Here is a 21,415-nt window from a genome sequence, read left to right as displayed (position 1 = left end):
CCGTTTAAAACGTCGCAGAAACTGTTTTACCAGTAAGCTGTAGCTTTGTCTACGTCTACAGTGATTTTCAGCGTAAAATTCGTAAAATTCGCCAGTATTTTGTTCTTGAGTAACAGTGAGGTCGACATCAGGCTTTATTTATATCAGTTTGATAATTTGTAATTTACGTCACTGCAGCAACTGGGAACATTTCAGTAAAAAACAACCCCATCGACATAACGTCTCACACATTCTCTGTATTCTGCAGTGTCACAGTCTTTCCCTGTTGCTTTATCCATCTCTCCTACCTCTCTCTCTCTCTGTCTCTCTCTCTCTCTCTCTCTCTCTCTCTCTCTCTCTCACACACACACACACACACACACACACACACACACACAGACAGACAGAGAGAGACGAACAGGCAGACTGAGAAAAAGAGAGAGAAAGACGCACATACACACACGTAGACAAATACATACTGTACCCAAGTAACTTATTTTCTTTTTGAAATTAGTAAATAAAATATGTCACAATACGAGAACAGGCATAAATGTCGAGTCCTACTTGAGCACATCTGTACGAAGCACTAAATTTATATAATACGAACTGATCAGTTTTATGGACTATATGTATATAAGAACATTTTATTACGTTGTAATGGAAACGTTCACCATGAGAACGTAACGATATTAGCTCCTCGTAGGCTTCTGTGCTCGCTCGAGGCTGCAGAAGCACAAGAGTGGAGCAAACTTCTCAGAGCTCAGAAGAAACTTCGTGGCCCGCGGTCTTAACTAAGTCATCCTTCGCCGAAGAAGGAAGTAGTCGTGGCTTGTAAAATTAAGTTGATAATGAGACCCGTGTTCCTAAATCTTTCTTCACTAAGAGTGATGAACTTCCACACACACAAGCCAAGCAAGCTGCTCTCCCTGTCGTTTAAAATTTTCCTTGACATAATTCTACTTTCAGTTCTTACATTTCACATTTTCTGCCTAAAAATTGTGTGCAAAATGTAAATAACAGAGGTCTGGGAAGTTTCACGTGAAAAATTTTAGTGAAAGAAATATTTTATTAACAGCGTGAGTGTTGCCTGCGTACATTCGACGAAAATAGAAATATTAAGTAACGTAACAAATCTGAATAACATAAACACTTAAAAAGCTACAATTTTTGTATAAAACTTATTTCATTACTTTTCTTAGCGAACATACTTTTAAGGGAAATATTTTATGTTTGTAAAACAGCTTGTTTCATGTGTCCCTCATACTACATAGACCACACGGGGGGAAACTTCAAATGGAGTTAAAACGAACACTTAAAGGCTTCCAAATCTTTCTCATGAATTAGGAGAGCTCCTCCCATGTTGATGGATGTGTCCATTATTTCAACGATACAAACACAAGGCTTAAGATACTTTCTACAGATACTACAGAGAATGAACCTGGACAGAGATCTAGAAATATACTGTAACAGTTTATGAAAGTGACATAAAGAAGAATGTTTTACCCTCGAGATACTTCAATGATAGTACGCCACTGAATTAGTACACCTGCTACGAGGGGAGTTCGATAAGTAGCGCAACACATTATCTTTCTGAAAGAAAGCTGGTTTTTATTCATGATTCCAATATAACTTATTAATCCCCAATCTTTTGGCTACAAAACCCTATTTTACAAATCTCCCTTCAATGAGACGGCGTTGCGCTACCTTACTGGGAGGGCCTGTATGAACGCAGTACAACTCCACTGCTCGACGTCGCAGCCAACGTCTTGTGCATCAGTAACCTTCTCATCACCCATGCACTGAATCCCATGAAGTGCATCCTGCATTGGATCAAACAGATGCAAGTCAGAAGATGTGTGGCTTCCGTTAGGTACCGATCGTTGTGGCCGAGTGGTTCTAGGCGCTTCAGTCCGGAAGTGCACTGACGCTACGGTCACAGGTTCGAATCCTGCCTCGGGCGTGGATGTGTGTGATGTCCTTAGGTTAGTTAGGTTTAAGTAGTTCTACGTTCTAGGGGACTGATGACCTCAGATGTTAAGTCCCATAGTGCTCAGAGGCATTTGAATCAATTTTATTCCGTTAGGTGGGGAGGGACCCAGCTGTCATACACCTTTGAGTTCGCTAACTCGTGTGCGAGCGTGTCACCACTACCAACAGAGAAGTCCAGTTGTGCAGCGAGGCTTTTCTTTGTGACATTTCAATCACCTGGAATGAGAGTATCCACACATTCCAATATTGCAGACGTTACAGCCGGCCGGCCGGCCGGCCGGTCGGCCATCATGCGGAAGATCGGATAGGTTTGAGCGACGCTGTTGTGATTAAGACAAACGCATCACCCAACGACTCACTGGGCTTTTTTACACTGCCAGGTCTCCGTAGTCATTCTTCATGCTCCAAAAGAAACTCAATGACAACTCTCTGTTTGGAAAGCACTACAGACGCCATATTGAAGGCTACGTTTAGCGTCGCCACCTATCGGAAGTTCAGAAAACTATACGGGCTGAATAGGGAATATTCCACGAAGTCCCATAACAAATTCCGCATGTTTTTAATCGAAAATGGCCTAGGAAGAAAATGTGTTCCATTACCTGTGGAACGGCACTTGTAAATTCATGCCGCGCGGGATTAGCCGAGCGGTCTTGGGCGCTGCAGTCATGGTCTGTGCGGCTGGTGCCAGCGGAGGTTCGAGTCCTCCCTCGGGCATGGGTGTGTGTGTTTGTACTTAGGATTATTTAGGTTAAATAGTGTGTAAGCTTAGGGACTGATGACCTTAGCAGTTAAGTCCCATAATATTTCACTCACATTTCAACATTTTTTTGTAAATTCATTTAAAATTATATATGAAATTTTACTTGTTGTAAGTGTATATACTTTCATGGCTAACATACTGATACCTACGTAAGGCACAGTCTTTGATTTAGAAGTTGTAAATTACGTTTAATATTTCGTGCTTACTCGTGATATTATCTATATTACTGTTCACAAGCAATGTTTTTGCATATTATTACGAAACTCGAGATATTACTTTATGTAATTCTTTTCTACTCCTTTTCTTTCTTTCTGTTGTAAACCTTTGGGGTCTAATTGAGTTTCCTGAAACCCTTCTACCTGAACAGTGTCGTCTACATAACATTGCATAACCTGTAATGGCACTGGTCTGTCCAAGCAGTTCTTAAAAGTATGTTTTTCTGATGATATCCAGAACGAAAATCACGAATGTAAAACCAAAAAAAGATGGCACATCGACGAAAATTTTCATTTATTTCATAATTTTCAGGTAACTTCTGATAAAATATTGTACCGGAACTACAATTTAATTGCCGATTTTAATCAGTAGACTAATGGAAGGACATAACATTCCCGCTCGGACGGTCAGAAAAATGAAAACAGTAGTTCGTGTTGGAACACTGTTAAATGAAGATGGCCAGTTTAGGACCTTCAGCGTTTCATGTATATAAAATACGAAACTGGATAGGGACTGTTGCCTATTAGTAACACTACTTGTCAACCGTTTCATCTTGTGACCATTTTAGAAAATGATACTCATCTAAGCCAGAAACACACCAGAGCCGAGAACGTTGCCTTTAAGTTTATGTGAGTCCTTAGCTCGGTTATTTCAAACTACAATATCATTACTTTAGTGAGGGAAACAGAAATTATTGTGTAGCTTATGCTGAAACGATTTTTATTTTTTTGTGCATGAATAATTCCTTTCACTCAATAATGCATCCACCTATCTGCATACAGTGTCGTTAGTAAAAAGAAACAAACAAGTAAATTTTCATGTTTCTATACAGCTCTTCGGTACGCAGGTGCATGAAGAAATCAACGTTAATTTGCTGTATGTTTATCAATAACGGTAGACTACGTCGAACTGTCCGAGAAACGGGTGTCTGATTTCGAAATACTCACAGAGTTACTTGCAGTTTTCAAGTTATCCTACCTAGAAATTGTAAGAGATTCTAACCAATCTGGGTTTTCCAGCTGCATGTAGCTTAATATTTACACTATGGACGACATACTCGTCTTGAGAGATTCAGCAACCGTATTCATATTTAAGGTAATTCTTATTTATTGCTCCGTTTCAGTTTCACATTTTTAATTAGATTACACAATTCGATCACTCTGGAACATCTTCAGATCTATGTAATTACTGACTCAGCTGACTGTATCTGCCCTGTAACATGGTGTGGTCGGAGCAAGAAGGCTTACTGCAAAGCATGTCTGTGAAGCAAGCACGCAACCAAGCCATGGAAAAGAACTCGTGCATCCTACGGCTAAATGAATGAGTTTAAAAGGGAGATGGGGTCATAGTGTGGCCTTGCGATTGACGGGATCGTCCTTTCGGGAGATTGACACACAAGTTGGACTCACTGCGTCAGTTGGGCAACGATGGTTGTGTGACGGGTCACGTGAATATTATTATACCTGTAACCAAGGTTTTGAACGTCCATGTCGGGCGCTGATGACCGCGCAGTTGAGCGCCCCACAAACCAAACATCATCATCATCATCATCATCATCATCATCATCATCATCATCACGTCCATGTAGCACAGTCGCTCGCCAGAATCATTGTACTGTAAGGACAGCAGATATCGTACAGCTGCCACAGAACATATAAGAGCACCTATGAGCACAGATGTTTCCACACGAACTGTTGCAACAGGTTATTAGCGGTGGGACTGCGGGCGCGCTAACCTCTATCCCGTCTTCCACTGGCGCCACGGAATTGTCGTGCACGGCTTGACTGGTGCCAGCAAAGGCTCACAGAGGATCAATTGAAAGATGGAATGGCGCGCCGTGGTTTTCAACGGTGAAAGAAGATTCCGTATGCATGCAAGTGATGGTCGTTCGCAGCTATGATGTACACCTGGTTAGCGCTGTCTCCTAGAGTGCACACGTCCAAGACAGACTGGTCCGTCCCATACCTTATGGTCTGGAGAGCGATAAGCTAAAACCCACTGGGACCAGTTGAACAATATAAAGAAACCAATATCATCAAAGCCATAGCTCTAAACAATGCATATAACCCACATATGATTGATAAATTATCACAAAAATCCAAATACAGCAACCAACAAAGCCCCACACGAGAAACCTATGCAATCACCGCAAAAGCCTTCACAAAGCAGCAGAAAATATGACCCACTTCCTTTTCTAGGGAGCATATCCCATAAAATAAGTAATCTTTTCAGGAACACGAACATAAATATAAGCTTCCACACAAACCATAAACTTCAGCAGCTAACCATTCATAACATAAAGAATAACAACCCCCCAATCAGAAGATCAGGTATATATAAACTCAGATGCCAAAATTGCCCCTCCTTCTATATTGGACAGACTGGGTGAAACTTTGGGATTCGATTCAAAGAACATTTAGATGCCATGTGTCTGAACAATCCTTCTAAATCTGCATTCGCAATGCACACGACTCTCAGTAAGCGTGGAGTGCAAAACATTGAAGACCACATCCAAATATTGCAGCATGCTGAGAAATGTAGCCTCATGAATCTGCTTGAAGGGATAGAAATATATACAAAAAAAGCAAATCACTACATCATATTCTCAATGAACAGACAGAGCTAGCCAATGCAACCTTTCTACAAAATTTCACCCACCTATTACCCAGTTTAAAACGTAAATAAACATTACTCCTTTTAACAGCGACAGGCAGTCAATAATCCAAATAAAGTATTACATCATAATATGGCTGCCTGCTCAGTCACATATTACTGCAACTGTAAAACTGATTTAAAAATAAAAGTGGTCTGCCCTACTACATTAATATAATTACTACTGTCACATTATTCATTATCTCATGTACATGTCACCTGGGTATTGCATTGTATTTACACAATACCATATAAGTAACATACATACAACTCGCCACCACATTTTCGCAATTTATTTGTAATTAATGATCACTGAGTATGGTATACTCACAATGTAACGTTTATTCTTTGTTATATAGATACCTGTAATGCTACCTTGATTCCTTGGGGAAAAAATACTTTGCTGTAACTATACTTGATTCAAAATTTCAGGGTACTATGTGATGTTAATTGTTACCGTCATATTATTCATTTTTATCTTACTTCTATGTTGCTCCTTGTATACAGCACAGTATTTACATAATACCATGTAAGTATCATTCACACAAGCAATCCTGAAACTTCGCAACAAAATAGCGAGGAATTTTTGACGTAAGTACCACAACCACTTAACCTCACATAGTTTGGAGGTTAATTATGTTCACATAGGGCGCTTCTAACATAGGGCACCAACACACCAAGAATATTTCGCCACAGTGGAAGAATAAAAATCGAAAACTGACGATTATGTAAAGTGTATCTTGCAAATCTTGTGAACAGCCGTCTGATGATGAACTTGCCTGTTCGATACCGGTTACGGCGCTATGTACCTAAACAAATAGTGTTAATAGAGGCTGGTTGCTGTCTTCTTCTTTGTAAGAATTAATCTACAGTAACCTAGAATACTCACTTTTGAAATTTCTTACATGTCATTCCAACGGCTACAGGAGATATTCAATTGAAATAATTGTTGTGGTATTAAGAGTTTCACTTAACGTTGTATTTATATAAGGAATATATGTTTTAAAAATGGCACAAAGAAAAACAAGCTCGTCGGTTATAGTAAAACATTGTTTTTCTTCTTGTTATTTTTCTTGACATATGGTAACATTGCATGAGTAACCTGATTTTATGTAGCACTCCAAGATAATCAGTTCCGCAGAAGTTTCTTCATTTCATAATTACTGCAGCTTTATATCCATTTGAACTTGCTGACCACATTTAAGTGTTGATTTTCCCATCGCAATTGTTATCCCATACACTTCCCTCCATTCCCTGAAGACCGACAATTTTCTCAATCAACTTAGCTTTTCTTGTACCCGAGATGTGCCACTTAACGTCCAACATTATTCCTTATAACCATATTTCAAATGCCTGTGTTCTCTCCCTCTCAATCCAGCGTACCACTGAAGTTTCACTTCCACATAGAGCAACACTCCAGATATAAACTTTGAAAACAAAAATTTCCCAATACTCTAATTTTTACTAGATGTGAACATATTTCTCAGTTTTAGTAAAGTTCTTCTCACTGTTATTACAATGCATTTTATATCCTCTTAACGTCTGCAGCCAAGTAGCGTCTCATTCCCTAACCAAATTATGACATGCGGTGCCCCGTTGTATCTTCTCTAAAACTTAAAGCCGCGCTCCTTGGACTATCACTGTGAACTAACTTGACTGCCAGATGCAGGCTCATCTTCCCCGCAGCTCCGGCGTCTTCTGCTTGCATCAATCTCCTCTCCGAAGATTCTATATTTTGAAGAAGGTGAAAATTAATCTACTATTCCAAAATCCTATTATCTAGTCCAAATAAAGCCTCTCTCAGAATTCAGTTGCTGTTAACATATTCTACATTCAAATTTCAATATACCATTTCACTGCCACATTAAACAGTAAGCCCACATTTTCTTAGGGCATTCGCACACGACTGAATTCAACCAAATTAAATAACATTTCTTCTCAACAATACAATACTAATATGCATGTCCGTCTGCTCGAGACCAAGTCACTATTAATCAGTTTTTTTCTTCCGTTGTCTCTCCATAACACACAACAATCACCAACGTTTTTCGTTCATGAAATTCGTCCACGAAATTCTGGGCCGGAATTTTTTCTTTTCTCTTAGCTGCAACAGCACGCATCACTTGTTGGCCCAGTTTTGCTCTTCTTTCTCGGTTATCCTGCACAAATAACGTTCTACGGCAGTGTGTATATGTTTGTGCTACAACCCACTACAAAATAACGTGTGTTCGAAGCGACTGGAACACAAGTGACTCCAGACTTTCGTAAAATTATGGGGGCACTACAGACAGTAACACATAGATTAATCCGATTAGAGGCATCCATCTTTTTTTATTTTTACAGAGAATTACGTAATAACCTCTGCTCACGCCGGTCAGCATATATTTGGCCCTCTGCCATCTCTCACGGAATTACTATGGCATTAGCAAACGATGACGATTTTTATATCTTTCCTCTGAACGACAATTCCTTTTTCTTCAATTTCTTCTCGGCTCTCTTTTCAGCTTATTCTTTGTATAGGGTGAAAAACATGGGCGATTATAACAATGTTTCACTTCGTTCTGAACAACAGTCTTCCTTCCATATGCTTACAGTTTTGTAACTGCAGTCTGGATTCTACACAAGTTGCAGGTTCACTTTATACACCTCACCCCTCATAAGTACAGTATTTAAAAAAACACATTCTTGTATCAAGAAGGAGATATGTGATTACAACGAAATTTATTTCAAAGGTTAGGGATACAACAACACACAAATGGTCAGAATTAAAGATTTATACATAGACTCTGACCGTGGGAAATAAGTATGGTGTGGAGACGGCATTTGCTGCAATTAAAGCCTTTAGATTTCATTGCATGGAATCAAAGAGGGCCTGGATGTGCTGTTGGGGAATAAACTGCTAGCGAGTTGTGGTTACCGTGCGTCAAGAAAGAGTCGACATTGGTTGGTAGAGGACGAGAACCCAAAAATTGCCGTTTCCATATCCCAGATACTTTCGATGGGCAACATGTCAGGCAAACATGTTGGTCACGGACCCATCAGTAGTAGTCTTCCTTCGAAGAAGATTTTCAGATTCCTTGAAATATCTGGCCGGCAACTGTCCCTGCTAAAATGTGGCATGTGAAGCTCCCTGCAGGAGATGCAGTGTCTCGGAATCTAAACCCTTCATGTTGTAGCGGTTGCTGTTTAGCTTCTTCCCGATACATAGGGGGCGAGATCACGTGCTATAGCCAATCACACCCCATAGCATGAGACTGGGAAATGGTCACTTTACAACCTAACAGTAAAGTCTGACCGACTGTGTTCACCACGGCAGCTTCTGAAGCGCACACGGCCATCAGTGATGGAGAAGGTGCACTGGGACTCTTAAGATAACAATAAGTTTTACCACTCAGTCGACCAGTGACGGCGTTCATGTACCATTCAACTTTGAATCGTCGATTATTCTTAGTCAAAGGAAGGCAACGCAATGGAACGCGTATCACCAATCCTGGAAACAGCAGATGGCGTCTATCTGTCCACGCAGACATGCCCACAACCGTTGCAGTCTTCAAATTCGAGCCAACACTGTGGACTAAATTCTTCTTTTGGTAACAATCATACGGACAAGATGTCTGTCATACAGCTCTGTGGGCATGTGGTGTGAGCCTGAAGCCACTGAACGCTGTGAACAACACTCTTCTATCTAATGATAGACTGACGCAAACCATAGCAGCATACCTGTTCGAGCCGATTTGAGCGATATAGCAAATCATTTTTCCTCCAGACTCATCTGTCGACGCTGTGGAACTCACTTACGTGACAATACTGGGTCCTTTCACGTCGACGAGGCATTCCCGTATTTGGTTCCACGTTTTCACCTCGTTTGATGGCTCTCCACCGACGGAGTGTGGCGTAACACTGACCTACACGGTCTCGCAAAAGAGAGTGCTATTGGGCCTACTTCAACGCCATTTCTCTGCTGTCATAATCACTCTTCTCCACATTCTATGATCTGGGAATGATTCATATCATTACTTCTGATTATTAGAGTTTCAGAAACAGTAGCGTATTTCTGACATGTTAAATAAATATTTTTAAAGCGTTTAATGCCTACGCCGCAATTCTCTCACTACAATTAAAGCATGGTAACTAGTTTCGGTTGCTATCCACAACAATCTTCAGAACTGTGCACAACTGAGAAAACAGCCTAAGAAAAATTTATACAATAAAGTACACTGTGTAAAAGCTCACCAAAAAATATAATGAGGAGCCAGTTCCAGTAGCGAAAGTGTACTTATCAATGCAGTACAGAAATGTTATTGTTCATATAATAACACGCTCTTAAATACGTAAAAAGGTGGCTAATATTCATTGGAAAGTGTCATTATGTGTAGTCATGCCATGACGTGCATTCGTAAATTCTCAGAAAATGACGGTACATAGTTTAAAAACATTGCACTGAGTGTGTCAGGTTTGCAGACCTACCGAAAGAATTTTAGAGAAGAAAAATTTCAGACCAGAAATCTTAAAAAGCATATATCTAAATAAATCACAGCATACCTGACTCATTGTTGTCTCTAAAATTTTAAAATTCACTTTGATGTAGACTTATGTTCTTTAAGATTTTTCGTCTAAAATTATTTCGAACCATCTACAACCCGGCTTGCTCGTGATGACGTTTTTAAAGTATGTACTGCGATTGTCGTGGATTTTACCTCTGCATGTCATTGCATGTTTTGAACTAAGTTACCGTTTAAACATTACAATATTTTGTACTAAACTGTAAAACTGATTTCTCAAATGTTCATTTGTACTGTTGGAACTGGCTCCCTGTTATATTTTTGGTAAGATTTTATACAGCGTATAAAATTTTCTTTGGCTACTTTTCATCCGTTTGTTTACAGACTGACGTCTGTTTTAGACGGCAATTGAGTCTAGTTATCAAATTTTGGTTGTAATAGAAACATTACGATGTAGGCATTAAAAGTTCCTTTACATAACAAAATTAAGAAACTACATTAAGACAGTTATCTCCTCCCTGACAATGTCAGGCTTCAGTAAAATAGTTGTTTCATTAGGTTAAATATTTCAATGGATGCTGATATCTCTATTTCTTGCTTTGTGTTCTTCTACAGCTGTTCTTTGGAGTGTAATTAAATGCGAAATAATACAGAGGAACTAGTACATTTGCCAGTGTGTAAAGTACCACATTCCCAATTGGGACGTGCGTCTCATAATTCGCAAGATTCCGCAGCACACTGCAACTTTTGGCAGGTGTCTGTTCCTTGAGTGAGGTCGCGACAGCTCACTAGAATGGCGACCCTGCCAGGACGACGTGTAGAGGCGGGGGTGTGGGAGGACAGCGGCGCGCCGCTCTAATGCGCTCTCGGCGGCCTTCCGCCACTCGGGCCGAGCACCGCCCCTCCAGGCATCGACCGCCGGCCCCTTATCTCAGGAACCTACGCGCCAGCCACACGCTGCTAACCTAACCGCCTATCTGCTGCAGCATCTTCAAAGGGACCACCAAAGGCAGGCCTACACTGGGGGCACTACCAGCACCTCCACTGCACTGAACCATATTCATTGCATCCGACAGACCTCAATCAATCATCAGATATTGCGTGTTTATGAAACAACAAGCTATGGTCTACGATGAAAATGAGATATTTAGAAATTTTGACTGTTTTCACATATTGATAATATTGAAGAGGTGAACCACTTTTAGTGTCTGAAATGACTAACAGTATAATGCTTTCAGATACAGTATGTGGTATTTTTTTCTTTATTTGACCATTTGTTTCCTTTAAGTCATAACTCATTTGGCGGATATGACTCTGTACATTAGTTTTTCCCTCTTGGACTAACATTTACTTTACATCCTTTGTAATCTATTTTGCAAGTTTTATTCATTTCCTGCACACACTATTTTACCCCTCTACAGCTTTTGTCATCTCGAAGTTAACTATTTCAGGGTGCCATAGTGAGACCTACATCTACATCTACATTTATACTCCGCAAGCCACCCAACGGTGTGTGGCGGAGGGCACTTTACGTGCCACTGTCATTACCTCCTTTTCCTGTTCCAGTCGCGTATTGTTCGCGGGAAGAACGACCGCCGGAAACCCTCCGTGCGCGCTCGAATCTCTCTGATTTTACATTCGTGATCTCCTCGGGAGGTATAAGTAGGGGGAAGCAATATATTCGATACCTCATCCAGAAACGCACCCTCTCGAAACCTGGACAGCAAGCTACACCGCGATGCAGAGCGCCTCTCTTGAAGAGTCTGCCACTTGAGTTTGCTAAACATCTCCATAACGCTATCACGCTTACCGAATAATCTTGTGACGAAACGCGCCGCTCTTCTTTGGATCTTCTCTATCTCCTCTGTCAACGACCTGGTGTGGATCCCACACTGATGAGCAATAATCAAGTATAGGTCGAACGAGTGTTTTGTAAGCCACCTCCTTTGTTGATGGACTACATTTTCTAAGGACTCTCCCAATGAATCTCAACCTGGCACCCTTCTTACCAACAATTAATTTTATATGATCATTCCACTTCAAATCGTTCCATACTCATACTCCCAGATATTTTACAGAAGTAACTGCTACCAGTGTTTGTTCTGCATTCATATAATCATACAATAAAGGATCCTTCTTTCTATGTACTCGCAATAGATTAGATTTGTCTTTGTTAAGGGTCAGTCACTCCCTGCACCAAGTGCTTATCCGCTGCAGATCTTCCCGCATGTCGCTGCAATTTTCTAATGTTGCAACTTCTCTGTATACTACAGCATCATCCGCGAAAAGCCGCATGGAACTTCCGACACTATCGACTAGGTCAGGGGCGGGCAAACGTTGCACGCGGCTCATGAGCGCACAGCGCTGCACGTGTGGTGCTCGCGTGCAGGCGTCGACCGGGGCTGTGGCGACAGCCGGCAGGTTGCGCAGTGTTGTGCCAGGCTAAGCTGCGGACGTTGATGCGAAGTGAGCACTATGTAGTGAACGTTGTATTTCAAGAAACGGAGAAGTGGAGATTTGCTATCTTTTAAAAAGTAATGGGAGAATCATTTTTTCTTTGTGCAAAGACGTGAAAATTCGAAATGTTTAATATGTGGCAGTATTCTCGCTGGTCAACGGAAGTTTAGTATTGAAGGCCATTATAATAAATTTCACAAGGACGAGTACAATTTACTGTCGGATTTTGAGCGGATGGGGAATTGACTGAGCTTAAGAAGACCGATCTGACGATACGAGATGAATCTGTCGTAGTTGGCCGGCCGGAGTGGCCGAGCGGTTCTAGGCACTACAGTCTGGAACCGCGCGACCGCTATGGTCGCAGGTTCGAATCCTGTGATGTCCTTAGGTTAGTTAGGTTTAAGTAGTTCTAAGTTCTAGGGGACTGATGACCACAGCAGTTAAGTCCCATAGTGCTCAGAGCCATTTGAATTTGTCGTAGTTGCTGTTGTCACGAGAGATCTGCGACTTTCCCTTGTCATGTCTCTCATCTAACTGATCTAACATTTTATGGAGCACTGTTTTCAAGTTTTCAGGACGACAACAATAATAGCCCAGCGGTATGTGCAAGTTATAAGACTGCGCTTAATATAGCGAGAGCTGGAAAACCATTTGCTGAATTAATAAGTCTCGGTTAAGAGCAAACATCAGTGATCAAAATTTACGTAACTGTTTGTGTTTGTCTGTATGTAGAAATTTTGTTCCAGATATTAAACGTATTGTAAACTCCACCTGTGATAATTAAATAAAACGTATCGTAGGTAATAGGTACTCTTCCAAACCATGATTTCTTTCAAGCACTCCTACTAACCTTATTGATTCACTCAATAAAGCAAGCTAGGAAACAAAACGCATTACAGAGGAAGGAGCGGACAGAAGGTATGGTGGGGATGGGAGATAAGCGGGTGGCCAGCTTGCCCCTGTGTGCACGCGGAACACCTGTTAACTGCACGCGTGCAAGTGCACCGCACATGTGCAGGATTCCTGCCCGCCCCTGTACTAGGTCATTTATATGTATTGGAAAAAGCAATGGTCCCATAACACTCCCCTGTGACACACCAGAGGTTACTTAGACGTCTCTCCATTGATGACAACATGCTGTGTTCTGTTTGCTAAAAACTCTTCAATCCAGCCACACAGCTGGTCTGATATTCCGTAGGCTCTTACTTTGTTTATCAGGCGACAGTGCGGAACTGTATCGAACACCTTCCGGAAGTAAAGGAAAATGGCATCTACCTGGGAGCCTGTATCTAATATTTTCTGGGTCTCATGAACAAATAAAGCGAGTTGGGTCTCACACGATCGCTGTTTCCGGAATCCATGTTGATTCCTACAGAGTAGATTTTGGGTTTCAAGAAATGACATGATACGCGAGCAAAAAACATGTCCTAAAATTCTACAATAGATCGATGTCAGAGATATAGGACTATAGTTTTGCGCATCTGATGGACGACCATTCTTGAAAATTGGGACTACCTGTGCTCTTTTCCAATCATTTGGAACCTTCCGTTCCTCTAGAGACTTGCGATACACGGCTGTTAGAAGGGGGGGGGGGGGGGAGGGCAAGTTCTTTCGCGTACTCTGTGTAGAATCGAATTGGTATCCCGTCAGGTCCAGGGAACTTTCCTCTGTTGAGTGATTTCAGTTGCTTTTCTATTCCTTGGACACTTATTTAGATGTTAGCCATTTTTTCGTACGTGCGGTGATTTAGAGAAGGAACAGCGGTGCGGTCTTTCTGTGTGAAATAGCTTTGGAAAAAAGTGTTTAGTATTTAAGCTTTACGAGTGTCATCCTCTGTTTCAATGCCATAATCATCATCCGAGAGTGTCTGGAATGCTGTTTTGATCCACTTACTGATTTAACGGAATACTAGAACTTCCTAGGATTTTCTGTCAAGTCGGTACATAGAATTTTACTTTCGAATTCACTGGATGCTTCACGCATAGCCCTCCTTACGCTAACTTTGACATCGTTTAGCTTCTGTTTGTCTGAGAGGTTTTGGCTGCGTTTAAACTTGCAGTGAAACTCTCTTTGCTTTCGCAGTAGTTTCCAAATTTTGTTGTTGAACCGCCCCCTAGGATAAGTGTCTACCACAGTCTTCTGCTCATATTCTTTTCTTTGAAAAGTATCCTTTGTTGAAACAAGCTTCTTTCTGGTGTGCCAATCTGCTTGTGATGCACTGTCGTCTTCGGCCGTATAGTGTAATTTACTTCCTAAAGATAACGACTCTTTAGACTCTGTGCTTGTAATTTTGATGTTCTAGAAGTCTTCATTTCTTTTAGCTAATGTCCACTATCTTAGTCTTTGCTTTTTCCTTAAGCTATATTCTGTGATAAGCATTTTTTCCATCCCTTTCAAAAGGGCTTCTGATTATTTATTACATCATGTAAGAAGGGTTTTGTCGTCCACAAATCTTAGCACTGCTAACTGTTCCATTTGTACTTCTATTCTAAAATTTACTTTCACTTCATTCATTGCTTCTTGGGCGTACTAGCTGAAGAACAATGGTTATAATGTGCACCCCATCGTTAGCATCCTTATTAACAGGAAAATGTCTTTATTAATAGATATTGCATTCTAAAAATTAGATCTGGCATCGCAGCCAACTGAACGGTGGATATTGCGTGTAAAAATGAGATTATTTACCATTTGAGAATGTCTTTTATTATTAAATTGGAGTCAGTAACTAATTATTAATTATTAACTGAGCTTCATTTAAAACACATGCTTCTTCTTTAATTTCCATTCACCGAAATAACTTCAGACATGACGGCTAAAAGTTAAGTGTATTGATTACAATGTTCAGTTGAAATGACAATAATCATCGACATATGATATGTTAAGATAAAATTCTGCATCTTTGGCCGGAAAATAAGTTGCATACCGTCGCATATTTTTATGCTCAAAACTACACAAAAATCGTTTCACTGTCTCGCTTATTTTGAATAATTGCATATTTTCCACTCAAACGAAAGTATGTTGTGAAAATAAATTTCTGTGGAAGAAATTACCACGTCATAATAGCATTCTCAAGCCTTTTTAACAGTGGCACACTAAAGTTTTATTGATTTATTTTGTAATATTGTGTGAAGTAAATGCCTGAAATGGTATGTATAACACTGAAGAATCAATGCAGGCTCACTGTATATGACAAATTCGGAATCGAATGTGATGAGACAGCTATTACGCTCCACAGTTCATCAGGTGGTTCTCAAAGGTCTGTTCTACCGACCTCGCTAACTTCTTGAGTAGACAGGAACCATTCAATAAAATCCTTGTGATTTGCAGAGCTCTGTACAGGACTAAGGCGGCTTTCGGCTAGTAGGTTATCGATAAGTAGCCTACTTGTGGGAGAAAAAATTTTGAGTCAAACTGGTCCATTACACAGTGTATCAGAAACAGAAATCCTTATCCGTGGCGTTTTGGAGCTCTACACGATCAGTGAGAGGTTTCAGCTGGTCGTGGCACACGTGAAGAAACTTGCGGACTTCCTTCGTCACCAAATTAAGTCATTAAGCAGGGCAGCGCCAGCGTTACACAGTGTTATGAGTGATGTGCCCCGCGGACAATTTTTTATGCTGTGCGCTTAACATTAACAGTAACAGTTTCCATTCAGTAATCCCACTCCAACGAACTGAGGCTGGAATGATAACCTCGATGTCATTCAGACGATATGGTCTATGTGGTCACATCACTTGAGCCGTCATACTTTTTTCATTCACATAACACTCAAAACAAGTTCCTCGCCAACTATATAAATTATATACTAAGACTCCCCTAACGGTAAGAAATCACTACATAATAGGAGCAGTGCGATTGCAGCAGAACTCGTTGTGTTTCCTGAATGGTACAGTGCAGCTTGTGTACACTCTTCAATCAGTGAACATGTCGCGAGAGATCATTTGAAGCTGATACAGTACGTGCTTCGTCGCTTTATGGCTACGGTGATCCTCATTACAGATAGGTGTACACCATAGCAACGTGGTTCGAACGTTCAGCCGTTGTCAAAAGGCAAGAACACATTGAAGCTTGGCTTCGGTCATGGACACAGGCTGATGACACCTGCCTACGAATTTTGTGGCGAAGCTACTTCGAGGTGAATCCAACTGAACAACGCCTTGGCTTTTTGGAAGAAACTATAGGGACTGTCTCGATCAACACAGTACACAATCGTTGTCATACGATCAGTTGTTCTGTAAACGTCGTTTACGAACAGTACTAGACATCTTCAAGAAGCTTTGGATCAGAGTGCGAAGGTGGATGGAAGCACGACGTTCTATGTTACCCAGTAGTACTTTTTGGTTCCACAGATGTGCCAAAGAGCACCCAGTAGTTGTTATAACTTCTACTGTTGTGCCAAGAACTATCCAAGCATGTTATTCAGTACACGATAAGTTGCGTTATCTAGCAATAGTATTTGCTTCCTTAGATGTACTACGGAAGATCTAAGCAAGCTACGGAATACATGCTATATTCTATGTTACACAGCAGTAGTTTTTTCTTCCACAGTTGTGCGAAAAAAGATTGAACTATGTTAGTTAGTGCACGATAGGCTATGTTACTGAACAGTACAGATGTGCCAAGGAGGATCCATACATGTTACCCAGTACTTGTTGTCGTACGTTATCCAACAGTGTTTCTAACTTCCACGGATGCTCTAAGATGTATACTTTCGAGCAGACTGTTTTATTTTCGTTATTGTTTTGTATCTGTTTAACAAAACTCTATAGTTTTAATTTCATAACACTAATTCTTTCATTCTCTGTTCCCATTCAGTCATGTTCCACAGAAGTGATAGACACTCAAGTGATGCAAAAATTATTTATCGTAAATCTCCTCATCAACTGAGACTACAGTTTCCTACAAAGCACTTTGTCAGAAGCTCTTCATCATACAGCTTTTGTACACTCTATTACCGATTAACAACGCAAAGTGAACAATTAAGTGGTACGAATGGCACTGCATCAGAGATATCAGAGTCGCTGGTAGAACACAGTGTAGAGCTTTGTCGCCACGAGCGCCATGAATCGCGTGCGCTCGGGCAGCGTGTCCCCAGACCGGCACACACGTGTGCTTATCTGCGCGGAAATCTGGAGGGCGTGGCCCTGCATACTCCAATATTTGTGAGCGCGCCACCGTCACAGTGCCCCCGCCCCCGCCCCTTGCCCCCTCTCACCCACACTCTCTGTCTCTGTGTCTCTCTTTGACCTTCTCTCTCTCTGACCCCTCTCTATGTCTGGTCTCGACCGGGCAGTCCTCTGTAACATCAAGTTAATGAGCGTAAACGTTCGCGACCCCCACTCCACGTTTATTTGCGTGATAAATAATTTTCAGACTAAACAGTCTGCACTACAGTTCCTAACAATACATTCAAAATGTTTCTGGTCCCTACTATTCTGTGTGGTCTCCTCTGGAGTTTGTTAGCACCGCTTCCTTCATCATATTCATACTTTAAACAGTGACCCATTCGATTAGTTTATGGTGTCTCAAATATTTTCCTATCTTATACTAATATTTTTATTTCCAAACAGTTCCGCATGCAACACTGTGTGGACAACACGAAACCTGTTTACCCACACTACATTATCTTCTGGGAGTGCTAGTCCAGCAGTGTAACGCAAGCAAGTTTCTTCCAATTTTAAGCGGTAGGAGAGAGCTGGAACTGAAGGTATATAGACGTGATTTTAGTCCTGGCTCGGCGGCTCAGTCAGTAATCTCACTGTCTGTGCAACCCAAGGTTCTGGTTTCGTGTCTCGATTCGATACACAAGTCTGTTATGACATGGTACTTCAAAAACAGTGCACGTTCTACATTGGAGTCTAAGATTCAATCTGTAATATGGACGCTGTCTCCCGAAGGCATCGTATGCTGAGAACTCGTATTTATTTTACCCGACAATTTCAGACCTTGTGCTTGAAAGCATTGACAGCTGAATACGTGCCGTAATTTTACAACAAATAAGTACTACCGTGATGAGGGGCCCGAAATGTGCTACAAAATGGAAACTATTGTTTCACGGTCTCCGACTGATAAGCATTGATAACCGAGTCATAAATGGTTCAAATTGCTCTGAGCACTATGGGACTTAACGTCGGAGGGCACCAGCCCCCTAGAACTTAGAACTACTTAAACCTAACCTAAGGACATCACACACATCCATGCCCGAGGCAGGATTCGAACCTGCGACCGTAGCGGTCGCGCGGCTCCAGACTGTAGCGCCTAGAACCGCTCAGCCACCCCGGCCGGCGATAACCGAGTCCTCGACGGCGTTAAAACTTCACATCTTCGCATAATGACGTACTAAATATAGCGTTTCCTTGGCAAAAGAGAGAAATATTTTGCCTTAAGTATGCTTTGCAATGTTTCCCAAAATGCAGCAACGAAAGGTCCGAAGTTCAACGGCAATTTATTTTTTTTCCTGTTATTTGCAGCTCATACAGTTTCACCATGAATGAGAAGACCTTCCAAGGGCTGCATAATGAAAAGCTTGTCTATGCAAGCACGGCGTCACGTAGGTGACTGTGGCCAGAAAATAAAATTCTGGTGGCAGATTCTTGCCTCACCTATAAGTAACCATATTACCCACCATGTTTTGTAGCGAAAAGATGATATTACATCATCTTCTTCAGTCGCGTGGAATATAGTAAAGATAATTGGTAGTGAATCCATTAACCACTTGCCTTCCTACTGTCCCGCCTACCTACACTTACTACTTATTAAAATTATAATGACGTCTTTCAGTTACGCTGTTCCTTGAGTAATTCGTTTCTCTTTACGTATGTGCTAGCTATTCGTCTTACGAATCTCTCTGACATTCACGAAACAACTGTTAGTTTTCCATTGGTTTTCTCATTACGGGAACATTCGTTACTCACATTAACTGAAACTTATAACTTAGTTTGTTGGCTAGAATACGCTCTTAGAAATTATGTAAAACTTAAAGATAAATTTCAGGGAGCAAAAGGTTATTTGCAACTTGAACAGAAAGCAGACTGCAGTTATGAGCGCCGGAGGACATGGTACGAAGGCAGTAGTTGAGAAGGGGCTGTTACCAGTCTCCGATGTTACACAAATCGTATATTCTGCAAGAAGTGAAGGAGGTCCACGTGATAGTTCGAAGGTGATTACTAATCAGGGACCGGCTGGAGTGGCCGTGCGGTTCTAGGCGCTACAGTCTGGAGCCGAGCACCTGCTACGGTCGCAGGTTCGAATCCTGCCTCGGGCATGGATGTGTGTGATGTCCATAGGTTAGTTAGGTTTAATTAGTTCTAAGTTCTAGGCGACTGATGACCTCAGAAGTTAAGCCGCATAGTGCTCAGAGCCATTTGAGCCAACTAATCAGGGAGAAGAAAATTCGAGGTTTGTCGGTGAGATTGTAATATGAATATCAGAAAAAATATATAGCAAGGGTAATGTAGTCGAAACGAATCAGACGATGATGAGGGAATTAGATTACCAAATGTAACATAGGTAAGTGTATATTTTCGTTAGCGCAGCAAAATACTTAATGTTGGCCGAAGGAGAGAAGATATGAAATGACAGTAGGAATGCGTGTAGAAAACAGAGGAATCTCTTTACACAGAATATAAATTTTAGTGTTCAGAAGTCTTTTCTGAGCTTAATTACCTGTAGCCTAGCTCTGTACAGAAGTAAAACATAGACGATATACTGTCAACACAAGACGAGAATTGAGCCTATTGAAATGAGGTGATACAGGAAAAATGTTGAAGATTTGACTGGTTTATTGCATAACTTATAAAGAGGAAACGAGTCGAGTTGGCCATTTAATAGGACACATCCGAAAACATCAAGGACTCCTCATTTTCGTAAAGCAGGCATTGCACAAGGAGGAGAGCAAGACAAAGGGTTGTAGTAACCACTTCACACAGATGTAGGTTACAGTGATTACTCGTAGATGTAGAGGATTGAAGCTGCGGGCTTTCAAAAACATTAAAATTATGAAATGATGTTGGTGGTGTGGTGGCTCTCAACTATGTACCCTCTGACTCAAAGTTGAAATATTAAAAGTTTTGGCTGGTTTCGTGTTACCGTACGTCCGTCGCGCCATCACGTCCTCTCCCGTACTGTCGAAACGATGCTCCTCCCCCCCCCCCCCGCCTTGCATTCGGTCTCCCCACACGTCCTTTTTGGAACGATCGCTGTGATTGGCTAGAGCGCTCCTGCCATGTCTCGAGGTATCATGATTCGTCTGGCTACTATTAATTTCTATATGAACTGCGAAATGTCTGCCATTAAGGTTTCAGAAAGTCCGCCATCCTTGGCACTACCGGCATCAAAGTCTCCCTCATCGACACAGCCTCACCATGGAATTCCCAGCAATTTGCTCGGGCTGGACCCCTCTTGCTTTGGCCAACGTCCGGCACCACGTGGTCAGCCTGCCGAGTGGGTCGCGCCTGCCGAGCAGCCCGTGCAGTCACTCCAATTCCGAACTTAGAATATTTTCAGGGCGCCACAATTCGCCCTTTACCTCACAAAGTGGACAAAGTACAGTTGAGATCTGCATAAAATCATTCTGTTTTTCGATGCTTGGTAGCACAGAGTTTGTTGAAACTCTCAGTATATATAAATACCAGAGAAAACAGTAGCTCATACCCACACGTATAGTCGAAAACTGTAATTCATGGAAAAGTTTTGAGAAAACCTTTATCCATCACTGGAAGTAATAAGGTTGGTGATCTTTTGATGAAGTAGATGCCACGCTCTGCTGCCTTTGAAAAATGCACAGCTGGGATTATCACTTCCCCCAAGATAGACTATCGAGATCTGTGGCTGGCTGCCGAGATTGCCGGTGATACTCGCA

General features: G+C 41.5%; 1 protein-coding gene across 1 annotated transcript in view; it reads left to right on the top strand.

Moving 5' to 3' along the window:
* Window positions 1–21,415, top strand: part of LOC126199176 (carbonic anhydrase-related protein 10-like) — a 938,705-nt gene that overhangs the window by 128,102 nt on the left and 789,188 nt on the right. The gene's annotated exons all lie outside the window — the stretch shown is intronic.

The sequence above is a fragment of the Schistocerca nitens genome, chromosome 8 (genome assembly GCF_023898315.1).
Source record: "Schistocerca nitens isolate TAMUIC-IGC-003100 chromosome 8, iqSchNite1.1, whole genome shotgun sequence".
In the NCBI taxonomy this organism is placed as follows: domain Eukaryota; kingdom Metazoa; phylum Arthropoda; class Insecta; order Orthoptera; family Acrididae; genus Schistocerca; species Schistocerca nitens.
The sequence above is the reverse complement of the archived record's forward strand: the minus strand, read 5'-3'. Positions and strand labels throughout refer to the sequence as shown.